Source organism: Jaculus jaculus, chromosome 12 (assembly GCF_020740685.1).
Source record: "Jaculus jaculus isolate mJacJac1 chromosome 12, mJacJac1.mat.Y.cur, whole genome shotgun sequence".
Classification (NCBI taxonomy): Eukaryota; Metazoa; Chordata; class Mammalia; order Rodentia; family Dipodidae; genus Jaculus; species Jaculus jaculus.
In genome coordinates, this window is record NC_059113.1 from 60783978 (window position 1) to 60802385 (window position 18408).

Consider the following 18408-nt stretch of genomic DNA (forward strand, 5'->3'; position numbering starts at 1 on the left):
CAACATATTGGTCTTGGCAAAGACATTCTGAATACAACCCCAATTGCTCAGGCAATAAAACCACAGATTAACCACTGGGGCCTCATGAAATTACAAAGATTTTGTACAGCAAAGGACACTGTGAATAAAGCAAAGAGGCAACCTACAGAATTGGAAAAAAACTTTGTCTGCTATACATCTTATAGAGGATTAATATCTAGGATATACAAAGAACTCAAAAAATTAAAGAATAAGAAATCAAACAAGCCAATTAAAAATGGACTATGGGGGCTGGAGAGATGGTTTAGTGGTTAAGCACTTGCCTGTGAAGCCTAAGGACCCCGGTTCGAGGCTTGATTCTCCAGGACCCACATTAGCCAGATGCACAAGGGGGGGCGCACGCGTCTGGAGTTCGTTTGCAGTGGCTGGAAGCCCTGGCGCGCCCATTCTCTCCCTCTCTCTCTCTGCCTCTTTCTGTCTCTGTCACTCTCAAATAAATAAATAAAAATGAACAAAAAATTTTTTTAAAAAAATGGACTATGGAACTAAATACAGTTTTCAAAAGAAGAAATACAGATGGCATATAAGCATCTAAAAAAAGTTCTGCAACCCTAGTCATCAGGGAAATGCAGATTAAAACTACATTGAGATTCCATCTCACTCCTGTCAGATTGGCTACCATCATGAAAACAAATGACAATAAATGCTGGAGAGGATGTGAAAAAAGAGGAACCCTTCTACACTGTAGGTGGGAATGCAATCTGGTTCAGCCACTGTGGAAATCAGTTTGGAGGTTTCTAAGACAGCTAAAAATAGATTTATCATATGACCCAGCTATAGCACTCCTAGGCATATACTCTAAGGACTCATCTCATTTCCTTAGAAGTACGTGCTCAACCATGTTATTGCCGCTCAATTCATAATAGCTGGGAAATGGAACCAGCCTAGATGTCCCTCAACTGATGAGTGGATAATGAAGATATGGCACATTTATACAATGGAGTTCTACTCAGCGGTAAAGAAAAATGAAGTTATGAAATTTGCAGGAAAACGGATGGATCTAGAAAAGATTATACTAAATGAGGTAATCCAGGTCCAGAAAGCCAAGTATCACATGTTCTCTCTCATATGTGGATCCTAGCTACAGATGATTGGACTTCTGTGTGAGTAGGAAGAAAACTCAGTAGGAAAGGCCAGTAACCTAGAATAGAAATATAAAAAGAAGGGAAATGAAGGGAGGTGGGTAATTAATAGGATGGTATTGTATATATGTAAGTAGAAGAATAGATTAATGGGGGTAAAAAGGCCCAAGGTGAGATCAGGGGAAAAGATTGAATAAAGGAAATGTAGTTGGAAGGCTAATCAAAATCTAAGAGGATGTAAATAAATCATATGAAATCCTACTTTTTTGGACAATGGAACACTCAGGAGCCATAGATTGTTGCTAAAAAATTTTCAATGCCAGTGATGGGATACCTTCCTGTGAGTTGTTGGCCAGGGAGATGCCTGATGCCCCCAAAACATTATAGGCCACTGCCGAGGCCCTTGGTTTCCCACCAGGAATAGAAGGTATTGCTGAAGACTCCACATACTTGGACTGCAAGGCCACTGAGAAATCCTGCTGAACTGAGCTGTTAACCTCGTCCATGTAGACCAGCTGACAGAAAGCTGGAAGAAGCCTTTCTGCATGCAGTTCAATGGGAGAAAGAGAAATCATTAGTGAAGATACTTGACAGTGGACACTTCCAGCCTTATATTTGGCCAGCCAGGCCAAATGAACCAACAGGTGCTATAGTGGCGCCTCTATCATGGTGGAAAGCAACTGCCCTCTAATTGGACTGGAGGCCCGCTCCATGGGAGGGAATACTTCCCTGATACTAAAAACTTAAAACAGGGGTAGTCATGAGTCCTAGGGGGGTAACATCTGCTGCTGTCTGGCTAAATGTATATACTATGCTCATCAAACTTTCCAGTAAGCACTTCTCTTAATGTTCATACCCTTATATTAATGCTATTCTCACTTTTGGTAGAGAATCTTCTTTTTTCAGATGGCAGTGACCTTGGGATGACTCAGAAGGCATCATGGTGCTGGAATGAAGTGACCGGAGTGCTCAGTACTGCAATATCTCTATCACACCTTCCAAGAATCAGGGTCTAATGCAGAAGAGGTAGTGGAAAGAATGTAAGAGCCAAAGGAAGGGTAGGACTCACAACATGCTCCTCCCAGACCCAAAATAAACATGGATATCCATGACCTTACAGTGCCTGGCACTTCCTACACAAGGCCATCATAATATGAGGAAAATATCATGACATCAAAATAAAAGAGAAGCCAGGCATGGTGGCGCATGCCTTTAATCCCAGCACTCGGGAGGCAGAGTTAGGAGGATCGGCCGAGAGTTCAAGGCCACCCTGAGACTACATAGTGAATTCCAGGTCAGCCTGAGCCAGAGTGAGACCCTACCTCAAAAAACCAAAAAATAAAAATAAAAGAGAGGCTGATTAAGATGGGGAGGGTATATGATGGAGAATGGAGTTTCAAAGGAGAAAGTGTGGGGAGGGAGTGTATTACCATGGGATATTTTTTATAATCATGGAAGTTGTTAATAAAAATTTGAAACAAAAGAAAAAACAATTTTTTTTTTTTTTTGCTTTTGTGGCAGGACCCATCTTCCTAGGTACATGGAAGCCCAATATATAAAAAAGAAGAAGGTAGAGAATTTTTTAAAAAATATTTTATTTTTATTTATTTATTTGAGAGTGACAGACAGAGAGACAAAGAGAGAGAATGGGCGCGCCTGGGCCTCCAGCCACTGCAAATGAACTCCAGACACGTGCACCCCCTTGTGCATCTGGCTAACGTGGGTCTTGGGGAGCCAAGCCTTGAACCGGGGTCCTTAGGCTTCACATGCAAGTGCTTAACCGCTAAGCCATCTCTCCAGCCCAAGAATTTTTTCTGTTTGTTTTGTTTTGAGGTATAGTCTCACTCTAGCCCCGGCTGACCTGGAATTCACTATGTATTCTCACTTAGAAAAACAGGTAGTCTCTGCAGTGAGAATCTGCAAGCAAATATGCCAAGGGAGGGGCTTCTTGGGATCTAATACATTATCTCATTAAGTAGAAAATTATTCCTTCCACCGCTGTAGCTTGTATGTAGGTGAAGGGTGATCTCTTGATCAGGCTAGTGATTGACAGGCTCCCAGGACAGGGGGGGACTTTGTTCCTCTGGAAAGGTCTCTTTGATTTCTAATGTTACCAGGGAAACAGGAGGAGGGGCCCTTCCTTCAATGATCTCCAGGCCTAATGCCTGCCAACCACCAACATTCCCTCATCAAGAGTTAAGACCCTAAACTCATTTAGAAGATGGTGAGTGACTCAATGTAGCTTTCTCAGCTTGATGTGGGGCACAGGGGCTCTGGGATTGCATCTTCTGTAATCCCTACTTTAGTCTTGGAGGGCAGAGTGGTATCTGTGTTCTCCTGGGCCTCTGTCCCTAGCTGACTACCTGTAATAGAAAACTACCTTGCTCAGAATCTCTTATCACCGAGATCTGGGATGATAGGCATGTGCCACCACACCACGTTTATTCTGCACTGGGGACTGTACCTAGGGCAATGTCTAAGCACTCTATCAACTGAATTACACCACAGCCCAAAAAGTATTCTTTTAAAAAATTATTTATTTACTATTATTATTGACAACTTCCATAATTATAGACAATAAACCATGATAATTCACTCTCTCCTGACTTTCCCCTTTGCAACTCCACACTCATTCAGGTTCTCTCTCCCTCTCAATCAGCCTCTCTTTCATTTTGATGTCATCATCTTTTCCTCCTATTATGATGGTCTTGTTTGATAGTGTTAGTATAAAGAGAGCAAGATGTTATATTTCTTTATACCTAGCATAGAGAATTATAAAAGTCAGGAGGCTCTATTGATGGCAGACAAACAGGAGGCTCTGATAATGGCAGGTAAACAAAAGGCTCTCCTGGGATGAACAGCATTTCCTGAGCCTGCATTGTTGAGCAAACTCCTTAAGATAAGAGGGTCTCCTGGTCACAGGCTTACTTTTACCCCCTCCCCCCCTCCAGGCGGTGCTTCCTGTACCTGAACAACAGACCTATTTACAAGTTCTTCTTTTTTTTTACTTTTATGACTGCAACTGTCACATGTAAATTGTGATTTATGGCTTAATTCCCATCCTGTTTTTTATAAAAACTGACACTCTGAACAGTTCAGGGCTTTGCTCAGAATCTGGAGTGGAAGTCCTGGTATACCAGACTAGGCTGACCTGGAATTCACTATGTAGCCTCAGACTGGCCTCAAACTCATGGTAATCCTCCTGCCTCTGCCTCCTGAGAGCTGGGAGTAAAGGCATGTGCCACCATGCCCAGCTTTTCTATCTGTTTTTTTACCCAATAAAAGTTTGCCTCACATTCTGTGAGTCAATGGTCTTATTTGTGTGACACTGGACAGTCATGAATGTTAGGTTGGGACAGGATCCCAAAATGGAGTCACCATGTGGTGACAGAGACATAAGGAAGTAGGTTATCCACATTCCTCAAGAAACCACCCAGCCATTATCCCTTCCTTGCCTAAAAATGCCCCCCACCCCAGGTCATGATTTCCTGTCCCCTTATCTCATAAGATCACTGTGCTTGTCTCACACCCTAGCTAAATGGCTAACATAAAGAAAAAAAGAGTTCTCACATTCTTTTTTTTCTTTTTTTTTTTTGGTTTTCTGAAGTAGGGTCTCACTGTATCCCAGGCTGACCTGGAATTCACTATGGAGTCTCAGGGTGGCCTTGAACTCACAGCAATCCTCCTACCTCTGCCTCCCGAGTGCTGGGATTAAAGGCGTGCGCCACCACGCCCGGCTAAGAAAAAAAGAGTTCTTTTCCCTTTCTCATCTCCCCCAACTGAAGAAGGCCTACAAAGCCCACTATCTGGAATTTCAAATTGGATGTGCGCTGCTCTTGACAGTCAATCCTGGCAGCTTGTGTTTTTCCAAATAAAAGCTTCCATCTTTGTCTCAGAGGGGTTTCCACGGTCTTCATCACTCCCAAATCTAATCAGTCTCAATCAAGTTTTCACTTAATTAATTGTCTAATTTCTGGTACTTACATTCATTTCTTATAGAGATATTGATACTTCAGACATGTCTCTTGCCCTAGAAAAATAATCTTAAATTGCTGCTGTACTTCCAGTTTGGGGGAGTAATTGGTACTTGCATTGGTATACAGACTAACCAAAGGTGCTTTCAAACATGGCAGATACTAAGTTTTTGTTTTTTGTTTTTTTTTTTGGTTTTTTGAGGTAGGGTCTCACTCTGGTCCAGGCTGACCTGGAATTAACTCTGTAGTCTCAGGGTGGCCTTGAACTCATGGCGATCCTCCTACCTCTGCCTCCCAAGTGCTGGGATTAAAGGCGTGCGCCACCACGCCCGGCTAGATACTAAGTTTTTAACTGTCTTATCTTTTCCTGGCATACAATTTCTAGATTAAATCAATTGCCTTAAAGTTATTGATAAAATATTGTTTTCAGGGCTACTAAAATGTTCTGCCTATACTTAAACCTACAGATACTTAAAGGATAGAATGTGTATGCTTTCTACGTTCCAAATATAGCTTACACTGTCACCTGACAACTAAACTTAAATAGTAATTAAAATGATTTTAAACTATTATGTATTCTCTAACCAGATCTGCTTTGCTAACCAGATATGTTCTCCCTCCACCCCTCCCCCCCCTTTTTTAGGTAGGGTTTCACTGTAGCCCAGGCTGACCTGGAATTCACTCTGTAGTCTCAGGGCAGCCTTGAGCTCAAAGCAATCCTCCTACCTCTGCCTCCCGAGAGCTGGGATTAAAGGCGTGCACCACCATGCCCAGCTTCTACACCCTTTTTAACTAATCTGCTTTGCTGATCAGATATGTATATGCCGTGGACTGACTCTCGGGGAGATCAGGACCGAGGGAGAACAAGGGCGAAGGCTCAAGGAGAAGTCGGGATTCGGCGAGGAAATGACAGACAGACACACTCTAGGTAGAATATGCTGCTGCAATTTACTGAAGGTTTCATGAAGTTTTTATACAGATTGAACAGGGAAACTTAGCAAGCCAACAAGTGATCTCAGAAATCATTAATCTAAACAATCTTAAGTATTGTTTTACTCTAAGCATACGTGTAGTGTTTATCAGGTAGGAAATGTACCCATTTTCTGAGAAGCATGTCTCGCATCATTGACCACAACATTATATGAACAGAAACTAGGGTAAAAGGTGTAAGGTGAATAACAGGTTACTTATTTTTTATACCCCAAGGACTGTATAAACACCAAGGCTTACGTTTCCTTGTTAAGCGTTCCCATAAATGGAAGAGAATGCCATAGCCTCCTTTTTTCTTTATAATTCACCCATCTATTACCAAATTTATCATATCCTCCCTCATAGGGGAGTGGATCTAGGTAGTTCCCAGCTCTGGGAGTCTACTATCAGCCCTTGATCAAGTACTGAACATACCCCCCAGGAAGTTTCCTGGTGGGAATACCTAAGTTTTACAACTCCTTTTCTGCAGAACTGTCATGTTTCTAATGAACATTACCGATTAACATTTCTACTTTCACTTTCTCAGGATCAGTATTGTTCTAAAACATCATAAGCTGTTTCTACTCTACACCATCTAAAAACTGTTTTAGAGTTAATTTTTTATTCTTAGTAGAGTTATAAATTCCCTCCATTGCCCTAATCATAGGAGGGGCACATTCAATACTCAAATTGTTTTTTGTACTCTGATTGCATGCAAGATTAATAGTAAGTGTAGCGTAGAAACTAGCTGTTCTTAGACAAACAACTAGAAGGGAGCAGGAAAGAAACAGAGCGCAGAACACAGCTCATTGGCACCGGCAATTAGGTCGTCATGACTTCATGGGCAGCAGGAACCTTTACAGTAACCGACTGCCAAGGGGTCACCGGGGGCATCCCTCCGAAGAGTGCTGGCCCTCTGTCCTCAGCTCTCATCCAGTGCAGAAGCATCTCTGCTTGTTACACAGGCGAGGTCGCCGTGGACGTAGCATGTATAGTCTCTCTGAGTGAGTAATAACCATATGTAGAAGCCAAAATCAATTGGAAACATTAGAGTTAAAAGGATAACCAATATTTTGGCTCTTGCTCCTGGGTCAGAAGGCCCCAGGAGATGATGGGACAGTACTAACTTCTAGCTTCTGGTAAGTTACCTGTCTTCTTGATCAGAGAGGATATGGAGACCCAGAGATGAATCCAAGTCAGTGTATCTGCAACAGGAGAGTCACATCAGAGGAAAACCAGTCCTCCAGGCTTCCCAAAATAGGGAGGGCCACTTGGTCAGCACAGCCTTAAATTATCCTAGCAGATGACAATGCTGAGAGTCATAGAACTCAAAGGTCCCTAAAAGTCTCTCCTACAGTGCCATTATTGACCTCTAAAATATACAGCTAATTCTGGTAACCTACATGGTCTCAATCACCCAGTAAAAAAAATATAACTACAATATAAACAAAGATTCAGACTAATAGGTTCTCCTGTCTGATGCTGACTTTCAATACTTAACTCTAACATTAATTCATGCCTTCTGCCTCTGCCTGTCCCTGAATAACTTCACCTACCCTGACCCTAGCTCCTCCTGCTTGCCTTAGCCAGAATCAGAACTATTTCTTGATTTCCATCCTTCCTTATCTTTTACCCTACCTCATCCAGGGATAAGTACACTGCAACTTCACTCTCAAACTTAAACTCTCTTGTGTTCCTACTCTTCCCCTGATCCCAAAATGCCCCTCTGCCTCCGCTCTTGCCCCAAGTCCTCTATTTCTCACCTCTGAATGCTCATCCTCCCTTTATGCCTGGTGTTTTGATATCATAGCTGTTGACAAGAGTAACAAGCTCCTTTGTTCTCCCTTCTGTCTTCTCACAGGATGCACAGAGCCCATCTCCCTCGCCTTCTCTATAACAGGTGTCTGCCAGCGACTGCCCTTAAGCCAGTTCAATACAGGGATGGTATGAGAGAAGTCTCTGCTTCACTCAGGACCAAGTCGTAAGTAACAGCATGCTACACTGGCGCTGTTGATCTCACCACTCTGCCACCTCTAGCCACCATGAAACTGCCTCCGCATCACCTGCTCTGAAGGGAGACCCGTCAACTGCATTATCCAGCCTCTCCCATAAGAACTCATCGTCCTTATGGTCGGCATGAAGAAATTAACCTTCGTCTATTATCATTCATTAACAAAAGTCTGGAATATTAGGTTGGGACAGGCTCCCAAAATGGAGTCACCATGTGGTGACAGAGACATAGGAAGTAGGTTATCCACATTCCTCAGGAAACCATCCAGCCATTATCCCTTCCTTGACTAACATGCCTTCCCCCTGCCTCCGCCCCACCAGGTCATGATTTCCTGCCCCTTATATTGTAAGGTCACTGTTCTCATCTCACACCCTAGCTATTTTAAATGGCTAACATAAAGAAAAAAGGAGTTCTTTTCCCTTCCTCGCCTTCCCTCAACTGAAGAAGGCCTAAAAAGCCCACTATCTAGAATCTCAGGTTGGTTTGCTCTGCTCTTGAGAGTCAGTCCTGGCAGCTTGTGTTTTTCTCAAATAAAAGCTTCCATCTTTGCCTCAGAGTGGTTTCTGTGGTCTTGGTCATGCCTGAACCTTCCATCAGATATCCAGGCCATTTTCTGTCTGGAGAAGCACATTGTAAGCAGTCCTACCCTTCCTTTGGCTCTTACATTCTTCCTGCCACCTCTTCTGCAATGGATCCTGAGCCTTGGGAGGTGTGATAGAGATGTTTCAGTGTTGAGCACTCCTCTGTCACTTCTTCTTAGCACCATGGTGCCTTCTGAGTCATCCCAGAGATCACCACTATCTGAAAAAAAGAAGTTTCTCTAACCAAAGGTGAGAGTAGCATTAATATATGGATATGAACATTAAGAGAAGTACTTACTGGGCAGTTTAGTGAGCATAGTATATACATTTAACCAGACAGTAGCAGGCATTATACCTCTAGGCCTCATGATTTCCCCATCATAGGTTTTCAGTATTAGGCATGTATCCCCTCCCATGGAGTAGGCCTCCAGTCCAATTAGAGAGCAACTGGTTTCCTCCATAACAGACATAACAACCACTGTTGCAGGTCATTTGACCTCGATGGCCAAACTAAAGGCTTGCAGTGTCCATTGTTGTTTATCTCCACTGATGACTTCTCTCTATCCCATGGAGCTGCATACAGCATAGCTTTTTCCAGCTTTCTGTCAGCTGGTCTACATGGAGGAGGTTTTCAGCTCAGCCCCAGCAAAATATCTCAGTGACCTTTCAGTCCAAGCATGTGTAATCTTCAGCAATAGGGTCTTATCAAGAGTTTTGGCAATGGCAATTGCAATGGCCTGTAATGTTTGGGGGTCATCAGGGACCTCCCTGGCCAACAACTCACTGGAAGGTATCCCATCCCTGGCACTGAAAATTTTCTAGTTACAATCTATGGTTTCTGGATAAACTATTGTCCAAAATAGTAGGTTTCCATATGTCTTATTCCCTCTTAGATTTTGGTTAGCCCTCTCCCCACCCATCCTTTACTCAGTCTCTTCCCCTGACCTCACTTAGGCCTTTGCATCTCCAGCAATCTGTTATACTTACACATATACACTACCATCCCCTTAAGAAATTTTTTAATTTATTTGCAAGCAGAGAGGGACAGACAGATAGATGGGCGTGCTAGAGACTCCATCTGCTACCAATGGACTCCAAATGCATGTGCCACTGTACGTGTCTGGCTTTATGTGGGTACAGCAGAATCAGACTCCAGTCATTAGGCTTTGCAGGTAAGTGCCTTCACTGCTGAGCCATCTCTCTAGCCCAAACACCAACAGCTACACCAGCTGTTAATTTCTGTTGTTGTTGTTTTTGAGGTACAGTCTTGCTATACCCCAGGCTGACCTGGAATTCACTATGTGGTCTCTGGCTGGTCTCAAGCACACAGCAATCCTCTTACCTCAGCCTCTCAAGTGCTGGGAATAAAGGCATGTACCACCACACCTAGCCTCAAAAAATATTCTTATTACACAGAGGCCATAGGCCACAAGGAAATTAAGGCCTTTTTTTAAATTAAAAATTTATTTATTGATTTATTTATTTGAGGACGAGGGAGAGAGACAGAGATAGAGGGAGGCAAAGAATGGGCATGCTAGAGCCTCCAAGAGCTGCAAACGAATTCCAGATGTATTTGTCACTTGTGCATCTGGTTTACATGGGTCCTGGGGAATTGAACCTGGGTCTATGGCTTTGCAGGCAAGCACCTTAACCACTAAACAATCTCTCCAGTGCCTCCCCCCTATCTTTTTTAGGTAAGGTCTCACTCTAGCCCAGGCCGACCTGGAATTCTAACCCTATGTAGTCAAACTCATGGCAATCCTCCAAACTCTGCCTCTGGAGTGCTGGGATTAAAGGCATGCACCATGCCCTGCTAGAACCTGTTTTGACCCTAAGCATGCTTCACTTGCTATTTTTTTTTTTCATCTGAAACATTTTATTTTATTTTTATTTATTTTTAATTTTTCTTAATTTTTATTAACATTTTCCATGATTATAAAAAATATCCCATGGTAATACTCTCCCTCTCCCCCCACTTTCCCCTCTGAAATTCCATTCTCAATCATATCCCCTCCCCATCTCAATCAGTCTCTATTTATTTTGATGTCATGATCTTTTCCTCCTCTTGTTGTGTAGGTAGTGTCAGGCACTATGAGGTCATGGATATCTAGGCCATTTTATGTCTGGAGGGAGCGCGTTGTAAGGAGTCCTACCCTTCCTTTGGCTCTTACATTCTTTCCGCCACTTCTCTTCCACATTAGACCCTTAGCCTTGGAAGGTGTGATTGAGATGTTACTCAGTACTCCAGTCACTTCTTTTTTAAAAATTAATTTAATTTTTTCTCAATTTTTTAAAACATTTCGCCGGGCGTGGTGGTGCACGCCTTTAATCCTAGCACTCGGGAGGCAGAGGTAATAAGATTGCTGTGAGTTTGAGGCCAGCCTGAGACTCCATAGTGAATTCCAGGTCAGCCTGGGCTAGAGTAAGACCCTACCTCGAAAAAAAAATTTTTTTTTTCCATGATTATAAAAAATATCCCATGGTAATACCCTCCCTCCCCCCCCTTTCCATTTTGAAATTCCATTCTCCATCATATATCCTCCCCATCTCAATAAGTCTCTCTTTTATTTTGATGTCATGATCTTTCTGTCCTCTTATGATGGTCTTGTGTAGGTAGTGTCAGGTACTATGAGGTCATGGATACAGAGGCCATTTTTTGTCTGGAGGGAGCACGTTGCAAGGAGTCCTAGCCTTCCTTTGGCTCTTACAATCTTTCTGACACCTCTTCCACACTAGACCCTGAGCTTTGGAAGGTGTGATCGAGATGGTACTCTAGTTACTTCTTTCCAGCACCATGATACCTTCTGAGTCATCCCAAGGTCACTGCCATCTGCAAAGAGAAGATTCTCTACCAAAAGTGAGAGTAGCATTAATATAAGGGTATGAATATTAAGAGAAGTGCTTACTGGGCAGTTTGATAAGCATAGTATATTCACTTATCCAGACATCAACAGATGTTACAACCCTAGGGCTCATGACTACCCTGTTTTAAGTTTTCAATATCAGGGATGTGTTCCCTCCCATGGAGCAGGCCTCCAGTCCAATTAGAGGGCAGTTGCTTTCCACCATGACAGATGTGCCACTATTGCACCCATTGACTCATTTGGCCTGGCTGGCCAATTATAAGGCTTGCAGTGTCCACTGTTGAGTATCTTCACTGGTGGTATTTCTTTCTCCCATTGAACTACATGTAGAATGGCTTCTTCCAGCTTTCTGTCAGCTGGTCTACATGGAGGAGGTTATCAGCTCAGTTCCAGCAGGATTTCTCAGTGGCCCTGCAGCCCAAGTATGTGGAGTCTTCAGCAATAGGGTCTTACCATCTATTCCTGGTGGGAAACCAAGGGCCTTGGCAATGGCCTATAATGTTTTGGGGACATCAGGAACCTCCCTGGCTAATAACTCACTGGAAGGTATCCCATCACTGGCACTGAAAATTTTGTAGCAACAATCTATGGCTCCTGAGTGTTCCATTGTCCAAAACCGGAGGATTCCATATGATTCATTTATATCCTCTTAGATTTTGACTGGCCCTCTCTCCACCTTTCCTTTACTCAATCTCTTCCCCTGACCTCACTTTGGGCCTTTTCACCCCCCTTAATCTATTCTTCTATTTACATATATACAATACCAACCTATTAAGTACCCTCCTCCTTTCCTTTCTCTTCCCTTTATATCTCTTTTTTAGCTTACTGGCCTCTGCTACTGAATTTTTTCCTTTTCACACAGAAGCCCAATCATCTGTAGCTAGGATCCACATATGAGGGAGAACATGTGGCGCTTGGCTTTCTGGGCCTGGGTTACCTCACTTAGTATAATCCTTTCCAGGTCCATCCATTTTCCTACAAATTTCATAACTTCATTTTTCTTTACTGCAGAGTAGAACTCCATTGTATAAATGTGAAATGTCTTCATTATCCACTCATCAGTTGAGGGACATCTAGGCTGGTTCCATTTCCCAGCTATTATGAATTGAGCAGCAATAACATAGTTGAGCACGTACTTCTAAGGAAATGGGATGAGTCCTTAGAATATATGCCTAGGAGTGCTATAGCTGGGTCATATGGTAGATCAATCTTTAGCTGTTTTAGGAACCTCCACACTGATTTCCACAATGGCTGGACCAGATTGCATTCCCACCAGCAGTGTAGAAGGGTTCCTCATTTTCCACCTCCCCTCCAGCATTTATGATCATTTGTTTTCATGATGGTGGCCAATCTGACAGGAGTGAGATGGAATCTCAATATAGTTTTAATTTGCATTTCCCTGATGACTAGGGATGTAGAACATTTTTTTTAGGTGCTTATATGCCATCCGTATTTCTTCTTTTGAGAACTCTCTATTTAGCTCCATAGCCTTTTATTTGTTTGGGTTTTTTTGCTTTTGTTTTTTTGAGGTAGGGTTTCACTCTAGCCCAGGCTGACCTAGAATTCACTATGGAGTCTCAGAGTGGCCTGAAACTCACGGTGATCCTCCTACCTCTGCCTACCAAGTGCTGGGATTAAAGGCGTGCGCCACCATGCTCAGCTCCATAGCCTATTTTTAAATTGGCTTGTTTGATTTCTTTTTTTTTTTTTCTGTCTTTCTTTTTTCTTTTATTTGTACAATTGTTTATACAAGTTCAACAAAGGTAAAATTGCATCAGGGAAGGTATAGGAAACACTACCGTACAACAATGGCACTTATGGATGCAGAACTTTACAACTGGGAAACATCCAGGTTACCAACCTAAATGAAAATCTTGAAAGGAGAAAGGAGGAAAGGAAAGGCTGTGTGGGTGCCTTTATTCTACTTGAGACAAGGCATCAATTAAATCTATGGAGAAGACAAGAGCTCATGCTTGGAGCAAAACTCTGCTGAGTGCAAAAGGTTTAAGTCGGAATTGTAAAATTTTGAGAAAAAGTGAATTCTCTACTGAGGAAACTTGGCAGAGTATCTTACTTCAACTATAATTTTACTTTTATCCACAACATGCTCGTGTAATTTCTTGACATACAAGGTAGGCTCTAACTTCCAGTCAAGCATGCTTTTAAGGGGAAGGTTACTGGCCCCTCCCCCGTCACACCTGGGCACATCTTTGTGTTCATGAAGTACAGGTTAAGTTCTCTGTACTTGAGGTAAACCAGGAAAGTTGGCAATCTCAAAACAACAAAAACACTGGTATGCATTCAATCTTGCATAAATAATTTTTAAACAATTTGTACAAAAATACTTCTGCATAATGTAAGATGCAACAAAGCCAACCAAACAAAATGTGTCAAGACAGCTGCACATGTGGTATGTGGTCCACTGTTTGTTGACACCAGAAGCCTTGGTGTTTCAAGGAACAAGGTGACCATACCAAAAACACCAATGAAAGCATTAAGCTCACACCTCGAAGAGGATATCTCCAAAGCCAATCCTCCTTGCCAATGGGAATGTCTTCTAAAGGCCACCTTAGAAATGGTCCAGAAAGCAGTGCAGTTAGGATGCAGGAAGGCCAGAGGAAAGCATCTGGCTCATTAATCCCCAAATGGGTGGTTGAACAGCTTCTCCCTTGGTAAGACTTGCAAAATGGAATCATTCTGTGGTCTGTTGTTCCAGTGGGAAATAAAAGCCCCCCCCTTATTTTTAGTTCTTCCCCTCCCCAGTTATGCTCCCCCCAATATTTACACACTTGTCCCAGGACTAAGTTTTTGCAGGAGTTTTTCTTCCACTTGTCCAAACTGGACACTCACAGACATTTCAGCTATAAACTACTCACAGCCTTCCTTGGTGACTTGCTTACAGTACCTCAGGTCAATGTGACAGATATTTCCACAGCGTTTGAAGAAGGACAGGCATTGGTCAGTGACCTTGTTGCAGTCTGACAGGTTGATCTCAGTCAGAGAGTCTCGGGTGGTAGTGCCGACTGCAGTGAGCAGGTTGATGGCCTGGTCGGTGACATGGGTACAGTAGCTGAGGTGGAGCTTGGAGAGCAAGGGCATGTGGCCGATGATGAGTCATAGGGAGGCATCTGTGATGTCCAGGCCAGCCAGCTGCAGTTCCACAATGTTCTGGAGCTTGCTCCGATTGTCCATCTGGCCTGGCCTGTTGTCTGTGGGAGGGGACAGGAGATCCTGCATCTGGGCATCCTTTAGTCCTTCTACCCACTGGACATCAAGGGTTTGAAGCAATGGACAACTAGAACTACAGAGGGCAGAGACTGCAGTCCATGAGCAGCCGATAGCACCAAGTCTCGGAGCCCAGGCAACCGGTTGATGAGCCAGCTCAGCTGCTTCTTGGAGATATTGGTCCAGCTGAGGTCGAGGGAGACAGGTAGTAGCCGGATGATGACACTCAGCATCAGGGGTGTGATGGACTTGCAGAGGTTCAGGTCAATAGGGTCCACAACCGCTTATCGCAGCACCAGCAGTTCCAGGTCCTACACACCCGCATGCACACACACAGATCTTAGTGGCTGAGGTAGCTGAAGACGGCCATCCACACCTCCCTGTGCATGACGTGGGCCGCCCCATCATCCAGGGCAGCGAGTCAGGTGCGGGGCTGCTGGGTGGTGGCCAGATCACAGGGCGCTCCATCTGGATGCACTTGGGCGGGGAAACAGAAGGTGGGGGACGGGACATGACACAGGGTGGGTACCGCAGGCTGGGCCCCAACGGGTGCTGCAGCTCCCCAGGGGTGCTGTTGAGTCCCTTGCTGAAGCGGTGGGGGTGCTCAGAGGCCTATCGGTCGCTTGAGCTCCTCATGCTCACTCTCGGGCTCTGACTTAATGGGCTGGTGGTTCTCGTGGACCAGGCTGCTCTCTGTCTTCTGGATCTGGTTGAGCTCTTTGCTCAGCTCTTTGTTGGGAAGCCGCCGTTTTCGAAGCATCTTCACCTTCTTCTTCTCCTCCGGACCCTCGGTCCCCTCGGTGCTGGGCCCAGCGGTGGGAGAGCTGGAGGGTGAGTGGTCACTCTCCCTGGTCTTAGGGGGCGCCTCGGGCAGATCGTCCTCTGGTTCCTGCTTGAAGCGCCGGAGGGGCTTGCTGGTCAGTGCCAGCCTGTCTTCGGAGTTCTTCCAGGACCACCTCTTTTTCCTGAAAAGCTTATCTTCTTTGCCAGGTTTTAGCTGCTGCTGGAAGTGAGACTGGATCTCCACCAAGGGCTGAGGCTGCTGCCTAGAGAGGCCTCGGCGAGTGGAGAGAGGAGGAACCGCGACGTTTGAAGCGTCGAGGCTCGCTTGTGTCCTCAGCTCTTGGGGCTTCTCGTATTTCTGCTTCCTCCTCAGGTGTCCATCATCCGACTTTCTGCGCAGGATGGCGTCTGGAGGCACCTTCTTGGGGTGCTCATTTGACCTGCGTCTAGGTGCTTCTCCACACTCACTTCGCTTGGCAGGCTCCTGCCCTTCCTTGTCCCGGTTCATCTTCTGCTCCAGCCAGGCAGGTTGGAGGCATACTTCAAGCCAGGGCCACGCTTTTGTTTCCGGTCTTGCCAGCATGGTTACACTTGGGACACTCCCAGCAGTTGGGAAGCTCATCGTTGACCACACCCTCTGATTCCTTAATCTTAAGGCATCCAGGGTGGATGATCTCATTGCAGATGGAGCACTCCATGAGCATGAGGTTGAACTTGCCTTCTTCCTCCACTGTGTCCTCTTTCCCTCCTCGCCACAGACAAGGCACGCGGCGGTGTGGGGCAGCGCTGGCACGATGCGCTGTGGCATGACGCAGCTCTGCTCCATCCGCCCAGGCGCCTGCACATCCTTGCAGAAGGGGCGCTCTGCACACTCCCTCCGCCGGCAGGCCTCGCACTGCAGCATCCGGTTGGCTGCCAACTTCACCGCAGAGGCCAGACCCAGCTGGCCCTTGGGCCGGCCCACAGCCCGGTTCCGGGCCGGTTCCGATTCAAAGTCATCGTCCTCAACACTAACGGACATGGCCATGGCTCATGGTGGGCCCAGGCGCTAGAGCGCTGACATGGCTGGAGCAGGGCTGCCACCTCCCTGGCCACCGCCTGCCGGCTAGGAGAAGGCTTCGCTGGCCCTGGCTCCAGCTCCGGCTCCCCCGCGGCCAGGAGGGATTTCTTATTATTTAACTTTTTGTGTTCTTTGTATATCCTAGATATTAATCCTCTCTCAGATATATAGCTGGCAATGATTTTTTTTCCCATTCTGTATGTTGCCTCTTTGCCCGCCAGCCTGGAGTTGAACAAGGACCCAAGGGGAAGTTAACCTGAATGGGAGAAGGCAAACAGACACAAGAAGGAGACCATGCTAGGTGTTTGTCAAGGCCTCGAGATTTATTCAGGCAGACATGGCTTATATATAGAAGATAGAACTTTTTTCTGACAATGTTTACATTCCTATGATCAGTTTCACCAGGGTCATATGTTAATCCCTCTATCAGGAGCCCACTCCAACTAGGCTGTATACTAAAACAATGCTTTAGGATCAGGTGATTACTCTATCTTGGCTGTATACTAAAAAAATACTTTAGGATCAAGAGATTAGGAGATTAGAGATCACCCTAGCTCCCAAGGTCAAAGAGCAGCTGCAGATCATGAGATCTCCTTTGTATTAAGAGATAAGAGAACACCCTTCCTTCCCAAACTCAAAGAGCAGCTGTGGCTACCAACACCTCTTTGCTTTATTCACAGTGTCCTTTGCAGTACAAAATCTTTGTAATTGCATGAGGGCCCAGTGGTTAATCTGTGGTTTTATTGCCTAAGCAATTGGGGTTATTTTCAGAAAGTCTGCCAAGACCAATATGTTGAAGGGTTTCCCCTACTTTTTCCTCTAGCAGTTTCAGAGTTTCAGGTCTGATGTTAAGCTCTTTCATGCATTTGGATTTAATTCTTGTGCATGGAGAGAGAGAAGAATCTATTTTTATCCTTCTACAGATACATATCCAGTTCTCCTAGCACATTTGCTGAAGAGGCTGTCTTTTCTCCAATGAGTATTTTGGGCATTTTTATCGAATATCAGGTGGCTATAGCAACCTGGACTTACATCTGGGTCCTCTATTCTATTCCATTGACCTATATGTCTGTTTTTGTGCCAGTACCATGGTGTTTTTGTTACTATGGCTCTGTAGTATAGGTTAAAATCAGGTATGGTGATACTACCAGCCTTATTTTTTTTTTATTTATTTTTTAAAATTTTTATTAGCATTTTCCATGATTATAAAAAAAATCCCGTGGTAATTCCCTCCCTCCCACCACACTTTCCCATTTGAAATTCCATTCCCCATCATATTACCTCCCCATCACAAACATTGTACTTACATAAATACAATATCAACCTATTAAGTACCCTCCTCCCTTCCTTTCTCTTCCCTTTGTATCTCCTTTTTAACTTACTGGCCTCTGCTACTAAGTATTTTCATTCTCACACAGAAGCCCAATCATCTGTAGCTAGGATCCACATATGAGAGAGAACATGTGGCACTTGGCTTTCTGGGCCTGGGTTACCTTGCTTAGTATAATCCTTTCCAGGTCCATCCATTTTTCTGAAAATTTCATAACTTCATTTTTCTTTACCGCTGCGTAGAACTCCATTGTATAAATGTGCCACATCTTCATTATCCACTCATCAGTTGAGGGACATCTAGGCTGGTTCCATTTCCCAGCTATTATAAATTGAGCAGCAATAAACATGATTGAGCACGTACTTCTAAGGATATGAGATGATTCCTTTGGATATATGCCTAGGAGTGCTATAGCTGGGTCATATGGTAGATCAATCTTTAGCTGTTTTAGGAACCTCCACACTGATTTCCACAATGGCTGGACCAGATT

At 44.4% G+C, this 18408-nt stretch overlaps 1 pseudogene; it reads right to left on the reverse strand.

Moving 5' to 3' along the window:
- Window positions 1–14301: 14301 nt before the first annotated feature.
- On the reverse strand, window positions 14302–16555 carry LOC101596737 (annotated as a pseudogene).
- Between the last annotated feature and the right edge of the window lie 1853 nt (window positions 16556–18408).